This window comes from Mastigoproctus giganteus, chromosome 4, assembly GCF_048544385.1.
Source record: "Mastigoproctus giganteus isolate SK-2022 chromosome 4, ASM4854438v1, whole genome shotgun sequence".
Classification (NCBI taxonomy): Eukaryota; Metazoa; Arthropoda; class Arachnida; order Uropygi; family Thelyphonidae; genus Mastigoproctus; species Mastigoproctus giganteus.
In genome coordinates, this window is record NC_143578.1 from 211,175,217 (window position 1) to 211,194,892 (window position 19,676).

A 19,676-nucleotide genomic window follows, 5' to 3' on the forward strand; every position below is an offset into this window, starting at 1 on the left:
GGGGGTTTTTTTGTCCAGCAAAACAGACAAATCAACCAGAGAACACAGGCAATTTACAGACACAATACACGTGAGTATATGAATTAACTTTCCGGGTGACCCTAATGTAGTAGTTTGGATTATATCAAGTTTGTCACTAAGCTTTAATGTTGTTGTTTTTTTTCTTCTCTGTATAAGGTGTATTAACTTTAGGAGCCATAGTGAGGGGTTTTTAATTTAAAATAAATGTAAAACAGCAGTATAATCTCTGGCACCTCCGTAGCCAGGTGGGCAGGAGCAGCAGTGCATAGCACACGCTTCTTGATTAGACCGGGATTCGAGCCCGCGACCACCAAATACGGAAGATGCAGAAAAGTCAGGGAATGACCACCGCATATCCCTGGAGCAATATGGCCTTAGTTGCTAATGCTCCTAAAAACCAAATAACAACAACAACAGCAGTATAATCTGTGATATTGCTACAGAATTCACTTTGAAAATGGCGAACATAAACAAATACAGTAATCAGGTGACTTGCTGTTTTCTTTTTTGGGCGCTGAAAGACATCGGCACTGTCTGTATACATCGATCTCAATGTGCTGTTATTTCGAATGTGCCGTTATTTTGGGTGCCATTATTTCGACAGCCTACTGTATTTTTCTTTCATGTTATTTGACCTACCTGTTAGTGAGATATTGTAGATATCCCAACTAGGACTTTTGTGATAACTTCTGCAATTTCGCCTTTAGCTTAGGTAACCTTTTAAAAAAAATGTTCCATCATAATATGAATTATAAAGTTCCAAAAAAATTTAACTGAAATTGTATATTTTAAATTACTTCTGTTTTTGACAACTCTTTGTAATTACTGTTTATTAAGCAAAGTGTATAAAAATAAATATTGTTAATGTGTGTAAGGATATATTCTGCATGGTTATTTATGTGGCAAAAGTGTATATTCTTTATAATAATGCAAACCTGTCTAAACTGCAAGCTTCTTGTAAACATATTATTATTTATTATTTATTTATTTTTTTTTGTGTTCTGAAATCAGTTTTACAATCTCGCTTTCTATATTTTTCTGTTATTGAGTGATTTCTGTTATTGATATGGTTGCTGCTGATGTTAGTCATGACTTAATATTACCCAAAGGGAAAAAACTGTCTTTTTCTTAATCAATTTTTTATTTTAATTATGTAAGGAACTGATTTTTAGAGTTCAAGATGACATGAAACTGGTCCCTCCCTTCCCATCATGTTGGATGAAGAATATATATTAGAATTTGGTTAGTGAAAAGCACTTGTGCATGTTAGTGCTTACTAACCAGTTAGGTGTTCACTTGTTTATACAGCCAGAATGATTGAAATAAACAAGTTATAAAATATACTTAATTAAACTGGCTTATTTTGATTTTAATGTTTTCCTTTATTATTATTATTTTTTTACTAGTATTTAGCATTAGCAGGGCATATGATGCAAGAAAGCAAGCTTATATGGCATCAGCAAAAAAAAAAACAACAGACCCTTCTCATTTCACTTATCCACTCACTCCAAATGTTTGTCTCGTTCTGCCTTGAATCGGTTTAAGCTATCAACTTCTACAAGAACAGATGGAAGTTTGTTCCAGCAATTAACAATCCACTGGCTAAAGGCAAACTTCCACACATCTATCCTACAACTGTTTTTCCTCAATTTGAATTTATGCCCTCTCAGGTGATTATTTTGAGCAAGATTAAGAATCCCATCAGCATTGCACATTCTCAAACCATTCAAGGCTTTATACACCTCAATCAGATCACCTCACAGGTGCCTAGTCTCCAAATGCTAATTTGCAAAACTTAAGCCTTCCTTCATAAGAGCAACGCATCGTTCCATTCACAAATCTTGTTGCTCTTCTCTGTACTCGTTCCAACAGCTGAGAGGTGGCAACTTCAGTTGCCACCTCTCAGCCCATCTGCTAAACATTTCTAGATCCTGTTGTAGCAGCTTACTGTCATTAACAACCCTGCTGACCTTTGTATCGTCTTCAAACTTGGACATTAAGCCTGATATACCATCATCAATATCATTGATGAGTACAGAAAACAACAATGGACCCAACACTGAATCCTGGGGGACTCCACTAATAACATTAGTCTGTGAAGATCAGTGTCCATTGACTACCCCCTCACTGTCTTCTTCCACTCAACCATCCCTTTATCCATAGCAGCAATTTGCCTCCAATGCCACACTGCTCCAGTTTGTGCAGCAATCTTCCATGTACAACAGCATCAAAAGCCTTTCTAAGATCCAAATATATGATATCAAAGTTATTCCCTGCATTCAGTTGCTTTGTGACTACATCATAGTATCCAATCGAATTGGTCAGACAAGACTTCCCCTTAACAAACCCATGCTGTGTCTGAGCTATACCTGAAGTCTTGTCTAGATGATCCTACAATGCTTCTTTAACCAGTGCCTCCATTAATTTCCCCGGGAGGTTAAACTAACATATCTGTAATTACCTGTATCTCGCCTTGATCCTCCTTTGTGGATTGGGGTCATTTTTGCACATCTCCAGTCCATGGGTACCTTCCATGAGTCCAAGGAAGCTCTCATAATTATGGCTAAGGGTTTTCTTACTTCCTTTAAATAACTGGATAGATTCCATCCACTCCAGGTGCCTTTCTTATGTTTATCTTCAACAATTTCTACTCCACTTTACTCTCAGTTATTACAAGATTATCTAGCTTACTGCCAGAGTTTAATACACCTCTGGCATTCCCCTCCCTGAACAACTTCTCATGTGTGAATGTAGATGCAAAATATTCATTCAGTTTGTTAGCTACCTGAGCAGGATCATCAACAGTTGAACCATCTATATCAAGTGGACCAATCTGATTCATCCCCTTCCTTCTAGAGTTTACATAAGTAACTCTTTGCTGTTTTTCATTGCATCCTTTGCCAAAGATTTCTCGCAATCTGCCTTTGCCTGCCTAACCTCCTTTGTGACTTGGTTACAGACCACTTTATATCTATCATAGGCTTCTGTGTCACCTGTTAATTTATATGTATCCCATTCATTTTTTTTTGTCTGCCACATGTCTAATTAGTTCAGCTGACATCCATTTAGGCCTAAATCTTGAACAATATTCTTAGTTGGTATGAAAAGCCTAGTAGCTTCCAAGATTAATTCTTTGAATGTTTCCCATTTGAATGTTGGTAACATCATCAGTTGGTCCCACCATATAGAATATAAATACTGTCTCAGACCACTGTAGTCACTAAAAACATTTGCTGTTGATATTTTATATATATATATATATTGTAATAAATATGACAAAAAAAAAAAAAAAAAAAAAAAAATATATATATATATATATATATAAAAATATATAAAAATGTGCGTATACACACACACACACACACACACACACACACACACACACACACACACACACACACACACACATGGTGTCTCAAAAATATTGGTACAAATGTTTAGGGAAGGTAGGGAACATCTAAAGGAATGTGAATCGCATAGGAACCCATAACTGGAAACGTCATGGGAAAGTAATAGCAGAGGCACAAGTAGCAGAAATGACACAAGACAGTAATTAGTGGAAAACATTTATTTGACATAACATTAACAATGGAGTACGAGATGGATGCATTTCATGATGTTACAACAGATGCTCGAGGGTTCCACCACGAGATGCGATGCATGCATGACACCGCGCAGCATGGATTGGCGGACACACCTGGAGTTTCTTTGACAGTAGCAGCAACGCAGAAGAGTCTCATCACAAGATCCATTTCCGTCTCCATAGGCGATTCATACACGATAGATTTGAGGGTCCCACAGAAAGAAATCAAGGCTAGATAAATCGAGCGTGGGGGCCAGGCAACGGGTCCACCACGGCCAATCCATTGACGCCCAAAACGCTTGTTCAAATGGTCACGAACACACCTTCCATAATGGGCAGACGCCCTGTCATGTTGAAACCAAATGTTGCGTCTCACATTTGCTGGAACATCGTCAAGTAACTCTGGTAGAACTTGTTCAAGAAAGATCCGATATTTAGAGGAGTTCATGCGGGATGGTAACAGGTATGGGCTGACTAAACAGTCACAGACCATACCTGCCCACACATTTATTGCGAAGCGATGTTGTGCCGCATGGGGGCACACATCGTGGGGGCCCTCTGCTAATCCATACACTAGGTGCATGTCTGCCAGCTCACAGTTCGTATACTGATGCATGCTCTTCGTGCAGCGACTACTGCTTGAATGAGTAAACCAGAAAATTTCCCTCTCACGAATTGATGAACAGTGCCGTGTACCGACTTACGGTGGCATTTCTGGTTATGGGTTCCTATGCAATTCACATTCCTTTAGATGTTACCTACCTCCCCTAAAAGTTTGTACCAATATTTTTGAGACACCCTGTATATATATATATATACACACTTTACTAGCATTATTTGTCACTTTTAAGGTAATACTGAAAACTTGATTGATTCAAATTTTTGCCATTATCTCATCACTTTCTAAAGATATGCAAAAAATAGTTTCTAACAGATTCAAAAGACTGAGCAGATATATGTTATTATAGATTTTTTGCTGGTTAAAGTATATACTGTATTGATACTAGACACATTGAAAGTTTTTAAATAAGGAGTTTCATATTTTTAGATGGGTATGTGGTGTTTAACAATCTTTCGCAAGATTCAACAATATTTACTGGAGAAGGAGATTATCAGTTTGAAATATATCGTCTAATGAAAGAGCACAATAAGTAAGCACTTTTTTATTTCATATGTATAAGCATAATAATACTTACTAGCTTCCATTTGTGTATGCTTAAAATGTAGTGAATTGTTGCTACATTTCTTCTTTAATTCCAATGAGTGCTAGCCGATTTAAAAACTGAACCATAAATATGTGTGGAATAGATATTAGTTCTCAAAATCAATTTTAGAAATTTGAAAAAGTTTCTCAAAATTGATTCTGTCTCATAAATCTCTGCAAAATTGATGGCAACTCATTGTTTGTTTTACATAGTCTTTTAATGCTAAGTTGTTATTTTTTTAAGCTAAATATTTGTGAGACTTTTCTTTAAATTTGTCGCATGTTTTCTTTTCACAACTTATATCTTTTGAGTTTGTTACTAAACTGAGTAGGTGAAGGAACAGAATCTTGGCAACCCCAGCATTATTTAAGAAGTTAGAAAGAGAGCTGGCTCTCATTATGTGCAGTGGGCATTCAGGGAGGAAGTTTGTTTAGAAGGCCTTTATGCCAGACATCACTGAAAACCTTAAAAGTGGCAGTTGCTTGAGTTTCCCATAATTTTCCATGGAATTTATCCTGAGATGAGAAACATAAGCCAAGATATGAAATGTGAATTAGCACTGATAAAATCTACATATTGGTGATCATTAGTCAGATGTAAAGTTCTAATATACTGTGAAAGCTGGCAAGTTGACTATTCTATTATTTTGGAAAGGACCGACATAAGAGGCTAGTTGCATACTCTTGGACTCTTCAAAATTTAGTTTTGACATATTAAGAACTTATTTATAACTATTGCAAATATTAATGTAAGGAGAAAATGAAATTGAAGTAGACAGAAGATAATTAACATATAGCTCTTAATGAGTTGGCTGGGTATGAGCAGGTTTTCTGCAGAAGGAAAAACATCAGTGAAATAGGTAAATCTGAAAAATGTGACACAGAAAAGGAGTTATTTCTGGAGCATGTTTTAAGAACAGGAATTAGATCAAAAACAGTGCCAATAAACATGAGTCTATTCAATCTTTACCTTTAGAGGAAGACTCAATATACCAGGTGTGGTGAACCTTTTTAAGGGTGCATGCCAAAATTGGCTAAATCTTAAAAAAAAAAAAAAAAAAAAAACTACCCTTGCGTGCCGATCGGAATTTTGCAAAGTCAAGTGAAATGCCGATTATCCAACCCCCACCCAAATTACAGTATCTACTTTTAGTCCACTGGTTGTTATGCTGAAATATTATTCCTACCACTTGAAGCATTTGAAGGCCCATTCACGCGAAGGCCTTTACTACACTAGCAACTGCAATGGCATGGTGTGAGTAAGTCTGAATTCTATGGAGATACTACTATTAGAGAGGATGAGACCTCGCTCTGAAAAAAAAAGACAATCTCGCATGGTTCAAGGAAAAATTCAAGATTCATTAGCATTTTTAGCATTAGCATTAGCATTAGTAGAGGCATTTGATGCAAGAAAGCAAGCTTATGCAGCATCAGCCAAAAAAAAAAAAAAAACCCACTTCCACTTCACCCCTCTGTTCGTTCAAAATACCTGTCCAGCTGAGCCTTAAACTTATTTAGGCTATCAACCTCCACCACAAGGGATGGCAGTCTGTTCCACCAACCAACCACCCGCTGGCTAAAGGCAAATTTCCGCACGTCTATCCTACATCTGTCTTTCCTCAATTTGAATTTATGCCCTCTCAGGTGATTTTTCTGAGCTAGAGGAAGAATCCCATCAGCATTGAGCATGCATTAAAGTAAATGCACACAATATACTCTTATTGTGTGCATTTACTTGTGTTTATGTTAAAAATAAAAAAAGTGTGGTTTATAGTTGAAACCATGTAAAACAATTAGGTAAGTTCAAAATAAATATAATATTATTATTATTATTAGCCACATGGTGCAAGGGAGCCTGAGGCTTATGCTGCACCAGCCAAAAAAAAAATTTCTGAACCACCCAGAGGGAGAGAGAGAGAGAGAACAAGAGTCAGAAGTAGAAGGGAATCACCAAGAAGATGACATGCATTGTTTCTTCAAAATGTTTTGGTTATTTACAAAAGATTTCCTAAATCAGTTGTTTTTTATAATATTTAATATTTCAAAATACAGTATCATATTTAAAAATAACTTGCATACAATAATTTAATTGTAGGCATAATTACACTTTATTTCGTGTAAACTGGTTATTCTCATGTATCTTTGATTAACTGAACCAACCAACCTTGATCCCAATTAGTTTGGATAATCGGCATTCTATTGTATCGTTATTTTTCTCATACGTTTTACTTGACAAAAGCGTTACCAAAAAAAGAGTGAAATAAAAGACATTATTTCAAATATTCTTTAATAAAGGTATTAAAATAAAATCCTTCATAACAAAAATATAACTTTTAGCTTACAGAACAAATTTAATATAAAATGATAAACCTCTCTTATATTACAAATATAAAACATCAGTGAGACTTCTGTTACTGCACCATTGACAACAGATGCTTTACATCAGGCTTATACTTTGTAACTTTAGAGCTGTGCGTGCAGCACTAGTTTCATCCGTAAGACTACTATGACTGGACTTAACAAAGTTCATCACTGAAAACAACAGAATATGTTGATAAGAAAATTGTTAGTAATGATGTTGCCAGATTTTTTAAACAGACAAAAGTTTCAGGAATGGAATTCCAAACTTATAATACCTCATTTTCTGCAGTTTTCTTTGCTAATCCCGTCAATAATCATTCCCTTTCAATATTTTCTAAATCAGCTCTGAGATAAATAAATTTTTACCTCCAAATTGAGCTGCAAATAATACACCAAAAGATACATTCCCAATGGCAGGATTCGTGGAATAGACAGACTGGGAATAAACTATATCGTATAAAGCCTGTAATTGAACCGTGGCAGTCTAGTCTGCGCAGGAATCATAAGGAGGAAGTTGTTCTTGCCCGGACCCGCATAGGACATAGTCATCTGACTCATTCCTTTTTGCTGAGGGCTGTTGACCCTCCTATGTGCGAGTCCTGTGGCACAATTTTAACAATCGGACACATTTTAGTCAACTGTCCAGATTTTAGCAATATCCGGTTTACCGCTTTTAATCATCTGACTGAGCCGTATACACTCAGTCAGATTTTATCCGACAATGACAATGTGTCTGCTGTTTTTAGCTTTTTAAAATCAATAAACATTTTTGCTTGTATATAAAATTTACATTTTTCTTTTATACCTTTTATACATTTGTTATACATTTTGACATAGTGACCTAATTAATTAGGTCACTTATAGTTTAAAATTTTTTATATATGACCTGGTCTTGGCGCATTATAGCCTTAGTAGCTAATGTGCCAATAAAATCAAAACCAAACCAAACCAAATTGAACTGCTCTGAAAATCAATTAGTTGCATCTCAAAATCATCCAGATCGATCCAGTGAAACATTTTCAGGTTCAATTTGGCTAGTTTTACACTATCCTCCAACTTAATGAATTTTGCAGTATCTTCCAATTCTCTGAACTTGACAAATCTTGAAGAAAACTTTTCAATAGTTGACTCGATGACATTCAGACATAGCATTTGAAGGCTCTGATGGTCTGTTTTCTCATCAGTTTCAAGATCAGTGATATATCTTTTTAGGTTTGGGAAATATTTAAAACATTGTGTTTAAAAACTCCCAGCTTAATTTCAAATGCCTTTATGTTATCGAACATAACATCAAGAGTCTTACCAAAGCTCTGTAAAGAACATCAGTTGGAGTGCAGGCTGGGTCAAAAACAAATCACTGCATGAATACAGCTATTTACTGAATGGTGTAATGTCACTACAAGCCTGGAAGAGAGAATGGACGTGTGCAGGTCACAACTCAAGGTGGATTCCTGGAGTGATGTAGTTCGAGGTTTGAAGTTTTTTTGGACGCTCTAAATTCTGCATGCCCTTTGGGCACATGTGCCATAGGTTTGCCACCCCTGCAGTAAACTATCAGGATATAACTGGGGTAAAAAAAGTATAGACGGATAGAAGTTGTGGCCAATGGCTACAGCTACTATTTGGAAAAGAGGCAAGTTTCCTTCCATTAACTTTTCAAATTTTAATTTGGATTTGTTAATGACTTACTTATAATCATTGTGAGTGCTAGTGTATGGAGAAAATGAAACTGGAGATTTTGATGTTTGTCAAATCTGATATGTTTCATTCTTATTCTGAATATATTTGTCAGAAAACCAGAAAGGTTTTTCGGGTAGAATGCAAAATAAATGATTTCATCCCTATAGATATAATTTCAGTGATACAATATGAAAAAGTATAAGAGTGAAGATATTTAAAATTCAGTAGTCTCCAAGAAAAAGAGGAATAGAAATGACTGAGATGATCTCACTTGTCACTGTTATAATGACATGAGGCTTAAAACAGCAATGGTGGAATGGCTCCATTGGAGAGTCAACCATCAAGTTTATCAGCTGAGGTACCAACAGGACCACTAACATTAACTATACTTTGAGGGATTGTTGATGAGAGGGATGTTAAGTGTCTGATTAAGATTGTCTGGAATTTTAGTAGTAAGTAAATGAACAAGTTGTGTATGTTATTAGAAATATCAAAAGCCTTAGCACCTCTGGCAGCTGGAGTTTATTAACATTAAAATCACCAAGGAAAATTACTTTGTTGTTAGAACATGTAGACTGGAGAAATTGTTGTAAAATGCACTGCACTTGTACATGCAATGGATAGTGTATTGAATAACACAGCCATGGTTCTCCATGCTCTTTTCTTCAGATCTAGTTCTCTGAAGTTGCTTGCCCACCTTCCCACACAAGACTAAAATTTAAACTCAGAGGGAAGAGATTTAATCAAAAGCACAACTGCAAGAGATAAAACATGAGTTCTAGATGTGCTTCAAGTAAAGGTAAAATTTCTGGACAAGGTTTGTTACCTCATAAGGAGTTTGAAGGGAAGCCATGGAATAGGTGGTAAGTAACTTTTTTTAACTTTCAGTCCAGAAAGTTTCATTCAACACTAATTTGGGTTGCTGATACACTTAAAGTGGAAATTTGATACAAGTTTGGATGGACAGAATTCTAAAATACTCATAAGTAAACAACTTGATAGTGCTTTGTAAGTGTTAGAAAAATCCCACCTTTATCTGCACAAATTATACTAACTATAATGGAGAAAAGAGGAGAGTGAAATAAATGTGTTTTCAGTTCAGGATTGGCTTCCTGTTTTATTCTGGCCAAAAAAAAAAATGTTGATGAATTCTTTCCCATTTTTTTTTCGTGTTTCAGTTTGGCAAAGCTCTTAATATAAAACATAAGGTAATTTAGAGCTAAAACTGCTACAATTGGCAGGTTTTGACTTCTTTTTCTTGGAGTAACTTACCGTATTTCCCCATGTATAAGATGCACCTTTTTTCGAAAAATTTGGGGTCTAAAAACTGGGTGCGTCTTATACAGTGTTTGTAGATTTTTTTTACTTGCATTTTTCGCGCTTGTTGTCTTTGTGCTCATTGTTACCAGTATATTAGGTTACGTTTTGTCATGTTCTGCCCAGAAATGGCTCAGAAAAGATTTTCTTATAGTGCTAAATTCAAGTTAAAAGTGATCCAGTTTGCAAAAGTGAATGGAAATCGTGCTGCTGAACATAAGTTTGGTCCTCCTCCAACTGAGAAAACAATCCGAGAGTGGCTACGGGAAGAAGAAACCCTACTGAAAACACCACGGCAGAAGAAGGCCATTAGAGGCAAGTCAGCAAAATGGCCTGATTTAGAGAGGGAATTGAAGATATGGATTGAGTAGCAAAGGGCAATTGGAATTCCTGTGTCCACAAAGATGGCTCAGCATGAGGCAAGAAGAATTGCTGATGAAAAAGAAGTTACTGATTTCAAAGGAGAACACAATTGGTGCTTCATGTTCATGAAACGGAATGGACTAAGCATGCGTACATGCACCAGACTTGCCTGAAAGCTATGAGCAGAAGGTCCTTGAATTTCATCGTTTTGTCATTCAATGTCGGAAGACACGTCAGTTTGAGTTGGGACAGATTGTAAATATGGACAAAGTCCCCCTTCAATTTGATGTCCCAAGTAACAGAACTGTTGATAAGAAGGGGGGTGAAAACTGTAACTGTGAAGACAAGTGGACATGAAAACAGCCATTATACAGTTGTTCTAGCTTTTTGTGCCGACGGAACCAAGCTGCCTTCTATGCTGATTTTCAAACTCAAAACAATACCAAAAGAAGACATTCCTTGAGGAGTGATTGTCCACGTTCATGACAAGGGTTGTATGGATCAGGATGGGATGAAGATCTGGTTTGAGAAAGTTTGGAGCAGGAGACCAGGTGGGCTGTTACGCAAACCTGCCCTATTGGTGCTTGATCAGTTCAGGGCACACATAACAAAAAATACAAAGAAGATTGCTGCAGAGCAAAAAACAAAACTTGCCATCATACCTGGAGGCTTGACATCCCAGCTCCAACCACTTGATGTCAGCATTAACAAACCCTTCAAAGCTGCCATGAGAGACGAGTGGAACCAATGGATGAAGTCTTCTGGGGACAATTTGACACCAGCAGGAAGAGTGAAGAAACCAATTATATTAGAAGTTTGTACCTGGGTGAAAAGATCCTGGGATAATACCAAGATTGAGATCGTTGTCAAGTCATTTAAGAAGTGTGGCATTTCAAATGCCATAGATGGAACTGAGGACGAGGCAATATGTGAAGACAGTGATTCGTCATCAGACACAGATGAGGACAAGCTAATGGATGGGAGTTTTGACAGTGATGAGTTGTATGAATTTTATAATGAATAAAACTTGAGTTCAATAACTTTATTTAATACATTTTTTTTCAAATTTCGGGCCCCAAAATTAAGGTGCGTCTTATACATGGGGAAATACGGTAAGTAGCCAAAGTGCACATAATAAGGAAAGATAACATACAACCACTAAGAGAACCAAATTAGTTGAATAAACAGTGAAAGAATCATTGTAACAGATTTACTGGTCCTTTACCTTTACTAGGAAGTGGCATAATAATGCCACTTCCTGGATCTGTTAAGTTAAAGGAAATAGATTTTCTTGTTTTAAAATGATTTATATATTAATCATATTAATTCTGTATAACTTAGTTTATTGAAGTGTATAGTCAGATGAATAAAAAAATCATCCTGCATATTAAAAAACTGACAATCACAAAGAAATTAAAGCAATTTTTTTTTGGAATTTTAGGAATGAGTGGGAAAGCTATAGGCCATTCTCGAATATTCTTTGGTTACATTATTTGGTCTCAAAGCTGTGCACAGAGAAGAAGTACAAGTGCCGTTCATCGAAATCCCATATTGGTGCTTTACAGGAGCTCTGTCACTGGAAAGACTGTCTATTAAATTACCACTCTGCTACAGATTTTGTTCAGAATTCTACTCTTTTGTAATACAGAAGATAAGTGCAACATGGTAAAAAGAAGTTACTTTTTTTAACTCTGTGTGCTCTTTGGGAGAGGGGAAGGACATTGCCATTACTGCCACTATCTCCTTGTATATTCTACTTTATGTACTGCAAAGCAGAAAAGATAACCATAATAAAGTTAAAACAAAATACTTTTTTTTTTCTTTTTTTTGTGAATCCTTTGTGTAAATTCAGTACTATTAAATATGGTATTCACATATATAGTTTAGTTGTTCAAATGCTTAATTTTATGAGAAACATTACTAAATGATCAACATAATATTTTTAAAAAATTCCCTTATTTTTTTTTAAGTGTATCTTATTTAAACACAGGAGTGCTGGAAATCAGACAAGATTTCCTTTTAAAAAACCCTTTCATCCTCAACTAGTGCAAATCAACAAAGTGAGGAAGCAGTCATAAGCCATTGCATGTAGGGGCACCTCCGTAGCCATGTGGGCAGGAGCAGCAGTGCGTAGCACATGCTTCTTGATTAGACCGGGGTTCAAGCCCGTGACCACCAAATATGGAGGATGCGGAAAGGTCAGGGAATGACCACTGCATATCCCCAGAGCAATATGGCCTTGGTTGCTAATGCTCCTAAAAACCAAATAACAACAACATTACATGTAGTTACATCATACAGTAATTTATATTTGTGTCATATTGAAAAGACATGTTTACTTCCATTTCATCTGAGGCAATCCTTTGATGGAATTTTGCATTTCAGATTGATTTTTTTTTTATAATGCCAAATAGCCAGTGTTTCCTACTAGTTTTTGTACTTGCAGTTTGTGTTCACTTTGGTTTGAATCTTTACTTAATCCCATTTTTGATTATGAGGCATCAAAGTTTAAATTCAGATAGTATATATTTTAATTAAGACAGTTATACTTCCAATATGCATACAAGGAGCATAAGTTTTTCTTAACATGCTGTATAGCAAGAATACCACAAGTATTACTCATCCCTGTTCTTATCATATATTCTTATTATAAAATCTTAATACTATTACCTTAAAAAACCTAATTAATCCCCTACCCAACTGTATATGATAATTACACATTTATTGGTTTAAACTAATTTCATCAATAATCATAAGCTCTTTCATTTATTTTCTTTCACAATCCTAACCAATTTTATTTTTAATGCATTTTAGTATTACCCAAAAGAATTTCAGAGATAATCATCAGTGATGAGAATAAACTGGTGGGTAAAAAAGATAAAATTAAAAGATATTGATGTCAAAATATTATTTAAATCTTATAATAATTTGGGATCTTTGGTCAAGAATAGGAATCTGAGTAATGGTGTTCTTGTTACACAGGATGTCAGTAACATAGCTTATGGTATTAAATGTCAGGCAGATGGTCCTTGTATGTACATACAAATGCAAATTAGTTTAAGTAAAAGAAAATACTATCACAATTTAAGTTTCTGCATCCCACAAATGGAATTACATCAACATTCAAAAAAAAGCGCACACAAACATCTGGTATGAAACGCCACAATCTTTGATAGGGGGTTTTGATTGCCCTGGTATAATAGTTTAAACATATATAAAAAAATTGGCTGTTTGGAAATGAAGGCATTTCATATGCTACATTCCTAAAATTTTCTGTATGGCTACTTACAATAAATGAATAATATCAAAATGGTTCAAGCATATAGAGTGAATTGCCATTCACACCCTATCACTTCTGGTTTGTATCTGCTACTTTTTTTCTCATGATATTAACAATTTTTTGTCCTATTTTATAATTGAATCTGTAACTGATGCAGCCACATACTTATTAATTTCATAAGATGAAGCTACTCATAGAAATTGGTATAATTTAAATACTATATAAGTATAATACTAATTTTAAATAAACATAACAAAAGAAAAATTACCCTCTTGCCAGAATTGAATTCAATTTTTTTTTTTTTTTTTTTTTTTTTTATTTACAGTGTTCTTGCTACCTGTATAGTCTTTCAAGTGTTTTCTGCCAGGAGCTCTTACTGAGTACCATGACTATGTGTTGTTATCAAATCTGTGGCAATGTTAGAGGATTGCCATGTCAGAATTTGTTAATTTGCATGTAGGAAAAAACTCAGCCTTCTTTGTTTACCTAGATTACAAGATTAAAAAACTACTACGGTGAATGATTTTTTTTATTTTTATTTTACATTTATACATTTTTGTATGTATATTCATACCAACACCAACTATTTATCCATTAAATTTACACCACATCAGCTGCATTATTTTTAAAAGTGCATACCTGCACTTTTAAAAATGAGTCAAATGCATCACCTGCTATCCAGGCGATGCATTTGACTTGTTTCTGTTCCATCCTTCACTGGGAAGAACTTTTGAGCCTTTTTATTTTTTCACATTAATCTTTGGTGAGAGTTGCATGGTTTTTCATTCCATAGAATTGGCAAACTGGCCACGAAATACTATTCACAGAAACAGCACATTTTAGTATTTACACTGAGGCAAATACTAAAATAAGTTAAAAGTAGAATTTCAGTCTTCAAAATATACCAGACCACCCTTAAAACATAAATCATCGTGATGGTCTCATGATAGGCTCTCTCACTTTGACTATTTGCAGATGTGTGATAAATTGATTTTTTTTATCTGTAAGCATGTAGCAGATTTACCAACTTGTCAGCATTATTTCAGCTTTCTTGTAGATAATGAGATTCAGTGATTGTCAGTTACTTTGTCACTTATATCACCTGTTCAGCTACCAAATGTTAAAATTTAAAACTCACAAAACCTCTTTTTCTCCTAAACATCCAGTTTTCTGTTCACAGAAAACAGGCACATAATGAAAGGTGCATCAGATGACACTTCCAAAGAAAACTACAGCTCGTTTGAGTGTATACAATCAAAACTGTTGCAGGCAGATGGTTTTTAACTTTCCGTTCCAACTGTGTTGAGGTAAAAGGAACAAACATGAGTACACAGTTTGGATTTCCCAGATGGTTAGAAGTCTGAGAAGTCAAAGTTCCATCAGAAACTTTCTCTCTTTTAGACATCTATAATTCCAACATAATGTTTTCAAAGGACATTGCTTGGGTTCGGACTGACTACTTTTCTCAGGGAACAGTGATTCCCATCCAGTATTGTTTACCTGCCTGACTACTCATGCACATCTACATTGCCCTTTCTTCTATGTGTAACAACCTGTGGCTGTTACACACAGTGACAAATTGTTGATATGGCATCCAAAGACTAAGCTTCTTTGAGATGCTGTAAACCACCTTGCCAGACTCATTGTGCTTGCACACTTTTAAACTTGTTTTTTGTTTTGCATACATCTTGTTTGCAATAAAATGAAGCATACAAGAACACATGCTGCGGTTTTATATGATACACTACATTGGGAGGAGTATCTGAAAATTTTTTTAGTGTAGTATACATTGGGAAATCAACTAGAATGAATCCAGAATCATCCATAGTGACAGTAATTAGGGTAAGCTACTACAACAAGATTTAAAAAAATTAAGCAGATTGGCTGAAAAATGGCAGATGAAATTTAACATTGATAAATGCAAAGTAGTTGGCACCATGCACAATGAGTGTGAATTCGCGTTGCTTGTGCCACACACCAAGGCATCCGTCAGCTTGTTGCACCAGATATATGGACTCATCCACCAGTACACTTATTTCAATATGTTGTTAACACCACAGCATTCGCTGTTGACAATGATTAGTGGTGAGGAGAGGGTATCTCTTGGGATGTCTGCTATGGAACCCCATATGTCTGAGTGTGCAGCACATAGTCACTTAGGCGCCTCCGTAGCCAGGTGGGAAGGAGCAGCAGTGCGTAGCACACGCTTCTTGATTAGACCGGGGTTCGAGCCCGTCACCACCAAATACGGAGGATGCGGAAAGGTTAAGGAATGACCACCGCATATCCTGGAGCAATATGGCCTTAGTTGCTAATGCTCCTAAAAACCAAACAACAACAACAACATAGTCACTTTGTGATATTGTCTTTGCCTTCCCCATATTGTTTTGTATTGTAATATCAACTGTTGCAAGTGATGGGCCTTTGACTACGTACAATGCGCTGCACCCTTCGCTGACCACGAACATCCACCTTGCATATTCCTTTACAGTTCTGTTGGCAGGAGGTGGTTTGACTTGTTTGACACCATTTTTGTACACCTTAACAACAGTGGGCTGTGAGCAACTGACAAGATGTGCAGTTTCTGATATTGAAGCACCCTACACACTAGTCCACAATCATGCCCTTTTGAAACTCCATGATATCTTTACTACTTCTCATAACTGCTACTTTATCACTTTGTCTTGCACGACCAATGCAAATTACCACTCCTCTAGCATATGATGCCGTTCAGCTTTTTATACTGCAAGCTATGTAGCATAGTCCATTATGGATCATCATCATCATCAGCCATTTTCAATCCACTGCAGGATGAAGGCCTCTCCAGCAATTTTCCAGTTCCTTCTGTTTTGAGCACTGGCCATCCATTTACTACCCAAAAACTCACGAATTTCATCTATCCATCTCCGCCTTTGTCTTCCAGGTTTTCTTCGAGCTATGTGTCCTGCCCAAGACCATTTTAGTTCTTTAGTTTTGATAAGAATGTCCTTTACTTGAGTTTGCTGCCTAATCCATGTGTTTCTCTTCTTATCTAACAGTCTGATTCCTAATATAATTTGTTCCATTCTTCGCTGTGTAGTTCTCATCTTCTCTTCCATTCTTTTGGTGAGTGCCCAAGTTTCACTTCCATAAGACATGGTGGGGAGTATACATTGGTTCATTATTTTACGTTTCAGACAAACTGGGATATTGCTCTTCAGTATGTGACTATATTTCCTGAATGCTATCCATCCAAAATTTATTCTTCTCTTGACTTCCAGCCATTTATCATTATTACAGCTAATAACTTGTCCCAGATAAGTATATGACTCCACCTTTTCAATTACTGCTCCTTCAATCATTATTTCCCTTTCTGTGGCATACTTGTTCATCATTACTTTTGTTTTAGCCATATTCATCTTTAGTCCAAAATCCTTACTAACTGTGCATAACTGATTAAGATTTTCCTCTAACTTTGGGATCGTGGCTTATGACCACAATGTCATCTGCAAATCGTAAATGGTTTAGGTACTCTCCGTTCACATTGACTCCTTTCTGCGACCAGTCTAATCTTCTGAAAGCTACCTCAAGGGCAGCAGTAAACAGCTTCGGAGATATTGTGTCTCCTTGTCGAACTCCTTTCTCGATTTTAAATTTGCTACTGTCTTTGTCTAGTCTAATAAAGGATGTAGCACTCTCATATATTTTCTTCAAAATCATAATATATGGGGTATCTATGCCTTGTCTTTCCAGTGCCCGAAACATTGCCTTATGCTGTATGGAGTCAAATGCCTTTTCATAATCCACAAATGCCAGGCATAATGGTGTTTTATATTCATTTGCTTTCTCCATTAGCTGTGATATTACGTGAAGGTGATCCATAGTTGAGAATCCTGTCCTAAAGCCAGCTTGCTCTTTCGGTTGATTCTCATCAAGTATTCTTTCTAATCTGTTAGTAATGACCCTTGTGAACAACTTGTAGATGTGGGATAACAAGCTAATTGGTCTATAATTTCCAATTTCTGATTTATCTCCTTTCTTATGCAGAAAAACTATGATTGCATTATTCCACTGCTTAGGCGTCACCCTTTTCTAATGCAGTTTGTGAAGAGCCTTGCCAGTTTTTGTGTTATGTCTCTTCCTCCCAATTTTAACAACTCTACAGTAACTTCATCTTCCCCTGGGCTTTCCGATTCTTCATTTTCTTCAATACATGTTCTACCTCATCAGGAAGAGTATCGGGTATGTCGTATGTGTTGCTACTTTGCAATCCATCTTCCCCACTGCTGGTATCATTTCCTCGCTCCTTGTATAATTCTCTATAGTAGTCTTCTGCTATTTGAATTATGCCTTCTCTGCTGTTTATAAGTACACCATTGCTATTCTTCAGTTTCAGTATCATTTGTCTTTCTGTATTACTGCTCATGGCTGCTGATTTAAATCCTTTGTTTTCCTTTAATGCTTGTTCTACTTTTCTTGTGTTAAATCTTCTTATGTCCTCTCTGAGTCTCTTTCTAATGGCTTTGCATAACTCAGTATACTCAATTTTCTCCCTGTCAGTGTTTTTCTTGCTCTTCATTTGTCATCTTCGGTTTATCATGACAAGTGTTTCTTGACTAATTTTTTCTTCTTTGGATTTCTGTTTCTCTATAGGTTTCTTGGGCTTTATCACTTTCAGAAAGTTGTAATATTCCTCGTCGATATTTTGGTCCTCAGCAGTCTGCAGAAGCTCAAACTTGTTTTTAAGTTCCAGTACATACTGCTTTTTCTCCTCCTCTGTTATCTCAAAGACCTTTGTATTATTTACTCGAGTCAGTTTTTTCCTTTCCTTTCCTACATCTATATCAAGTGTACATCTTACCATTCTTTGATCACTTCCAACATTTACCTTATTCAGGACGGTAACATCATTCACAATATATCTTCTGTTAGTGAGGATGAAGTCGATTTCATTAGTTGTTAATCCATTTGGACTCTTCCATGTCCACTTTCTGTTCACCCTTTTCTTGAAAAAAGTGTTCATTACTGACAGTCCTTGAGATTCTGCAAATTCCACAAGTCTTTCACCTCTTTTATTTCTTTCACCAATTCCAAAATTTCCTATAGTTCCTCATTATGGATCAGGTGGTCATAACTCAGTCAACACTGTGTGTGCGTGTGTGTGTGTGTGTTTTGAATAATATTTTTGAAAACTCCAAACACAAAAGGTATTAGAACCTATAATACTCAGTACTGTGCATGGGTTGAAGGTTGAGAATACAGAAGATACTTGTTGACATTAGACTTAAATTTCTGTAAATTCTGATTTTTAAGGAAATATGTTAAGGGATAAATAAGGAAGAAGAAATGTTGGCTCTGTGAGTCTGAAGTTGGACAAGAAATGGAAGTTGAATGGTTGCAGCATGTGTTCAGACTGGGTTGGAAGAGGGAGAATTATAGATGCGAATTCAGAAGAACAGGCAGAAAAAGCACACAGTAGAAACATCTTCGAGATAGACTAGAGAGACTGTTAAGAGATATTAAAAGTCAGGATAATCCCTAATAGGGATATGTGAGCTTGTCTAGAAATTTGTCATCGAAGATGAGCACAGAAGCAGAAGAATCTTTTTGTGAGATATAAGACAGGACTGAGTTTTAGAAGGATTGAAATTAATTAAGGTTATCTTTTCCCCACTGGAGAATTACCTGGAGATTAGCATTTAAGGAAATGGTGGTAGATATTCACAATGAAGCTGTCTGTGTAGAGAAAGGTTTCTCAATCTGGAAAGTGGAATGCAATGCTGTAATCAGCAAAACTGGATAGGATTTCCAGTCATTAGAAGGTCATTAACACACCAGTATTAGTAGAGAAGCTGAAAGACAGAGCACCATCTACCATCATAAGTAGA

General features: G+C 36.0%; 1 long non-coding RNA gene across 1 annotated transcript; it reads left to right on the plus strand.

The window, feature by feature from the left end:
• Positions 1-4,651: 4,651 nt before the first annotated feature.
• On the plus strand, positions 4,652-12,338 carry LOC150087375 (uncharacterized). The gene is made up of 2 exons (XR_016546879.1): positions 4,652-4,755; positions 11,971-12,338. It is a non-coding gene; the product is annotated as an uncharacterized LOC150087375 (long non-coding RNA).
• The last annotated feature ends 7,338 nt before the right edge of the window (positions 12,339-19,676 follow it).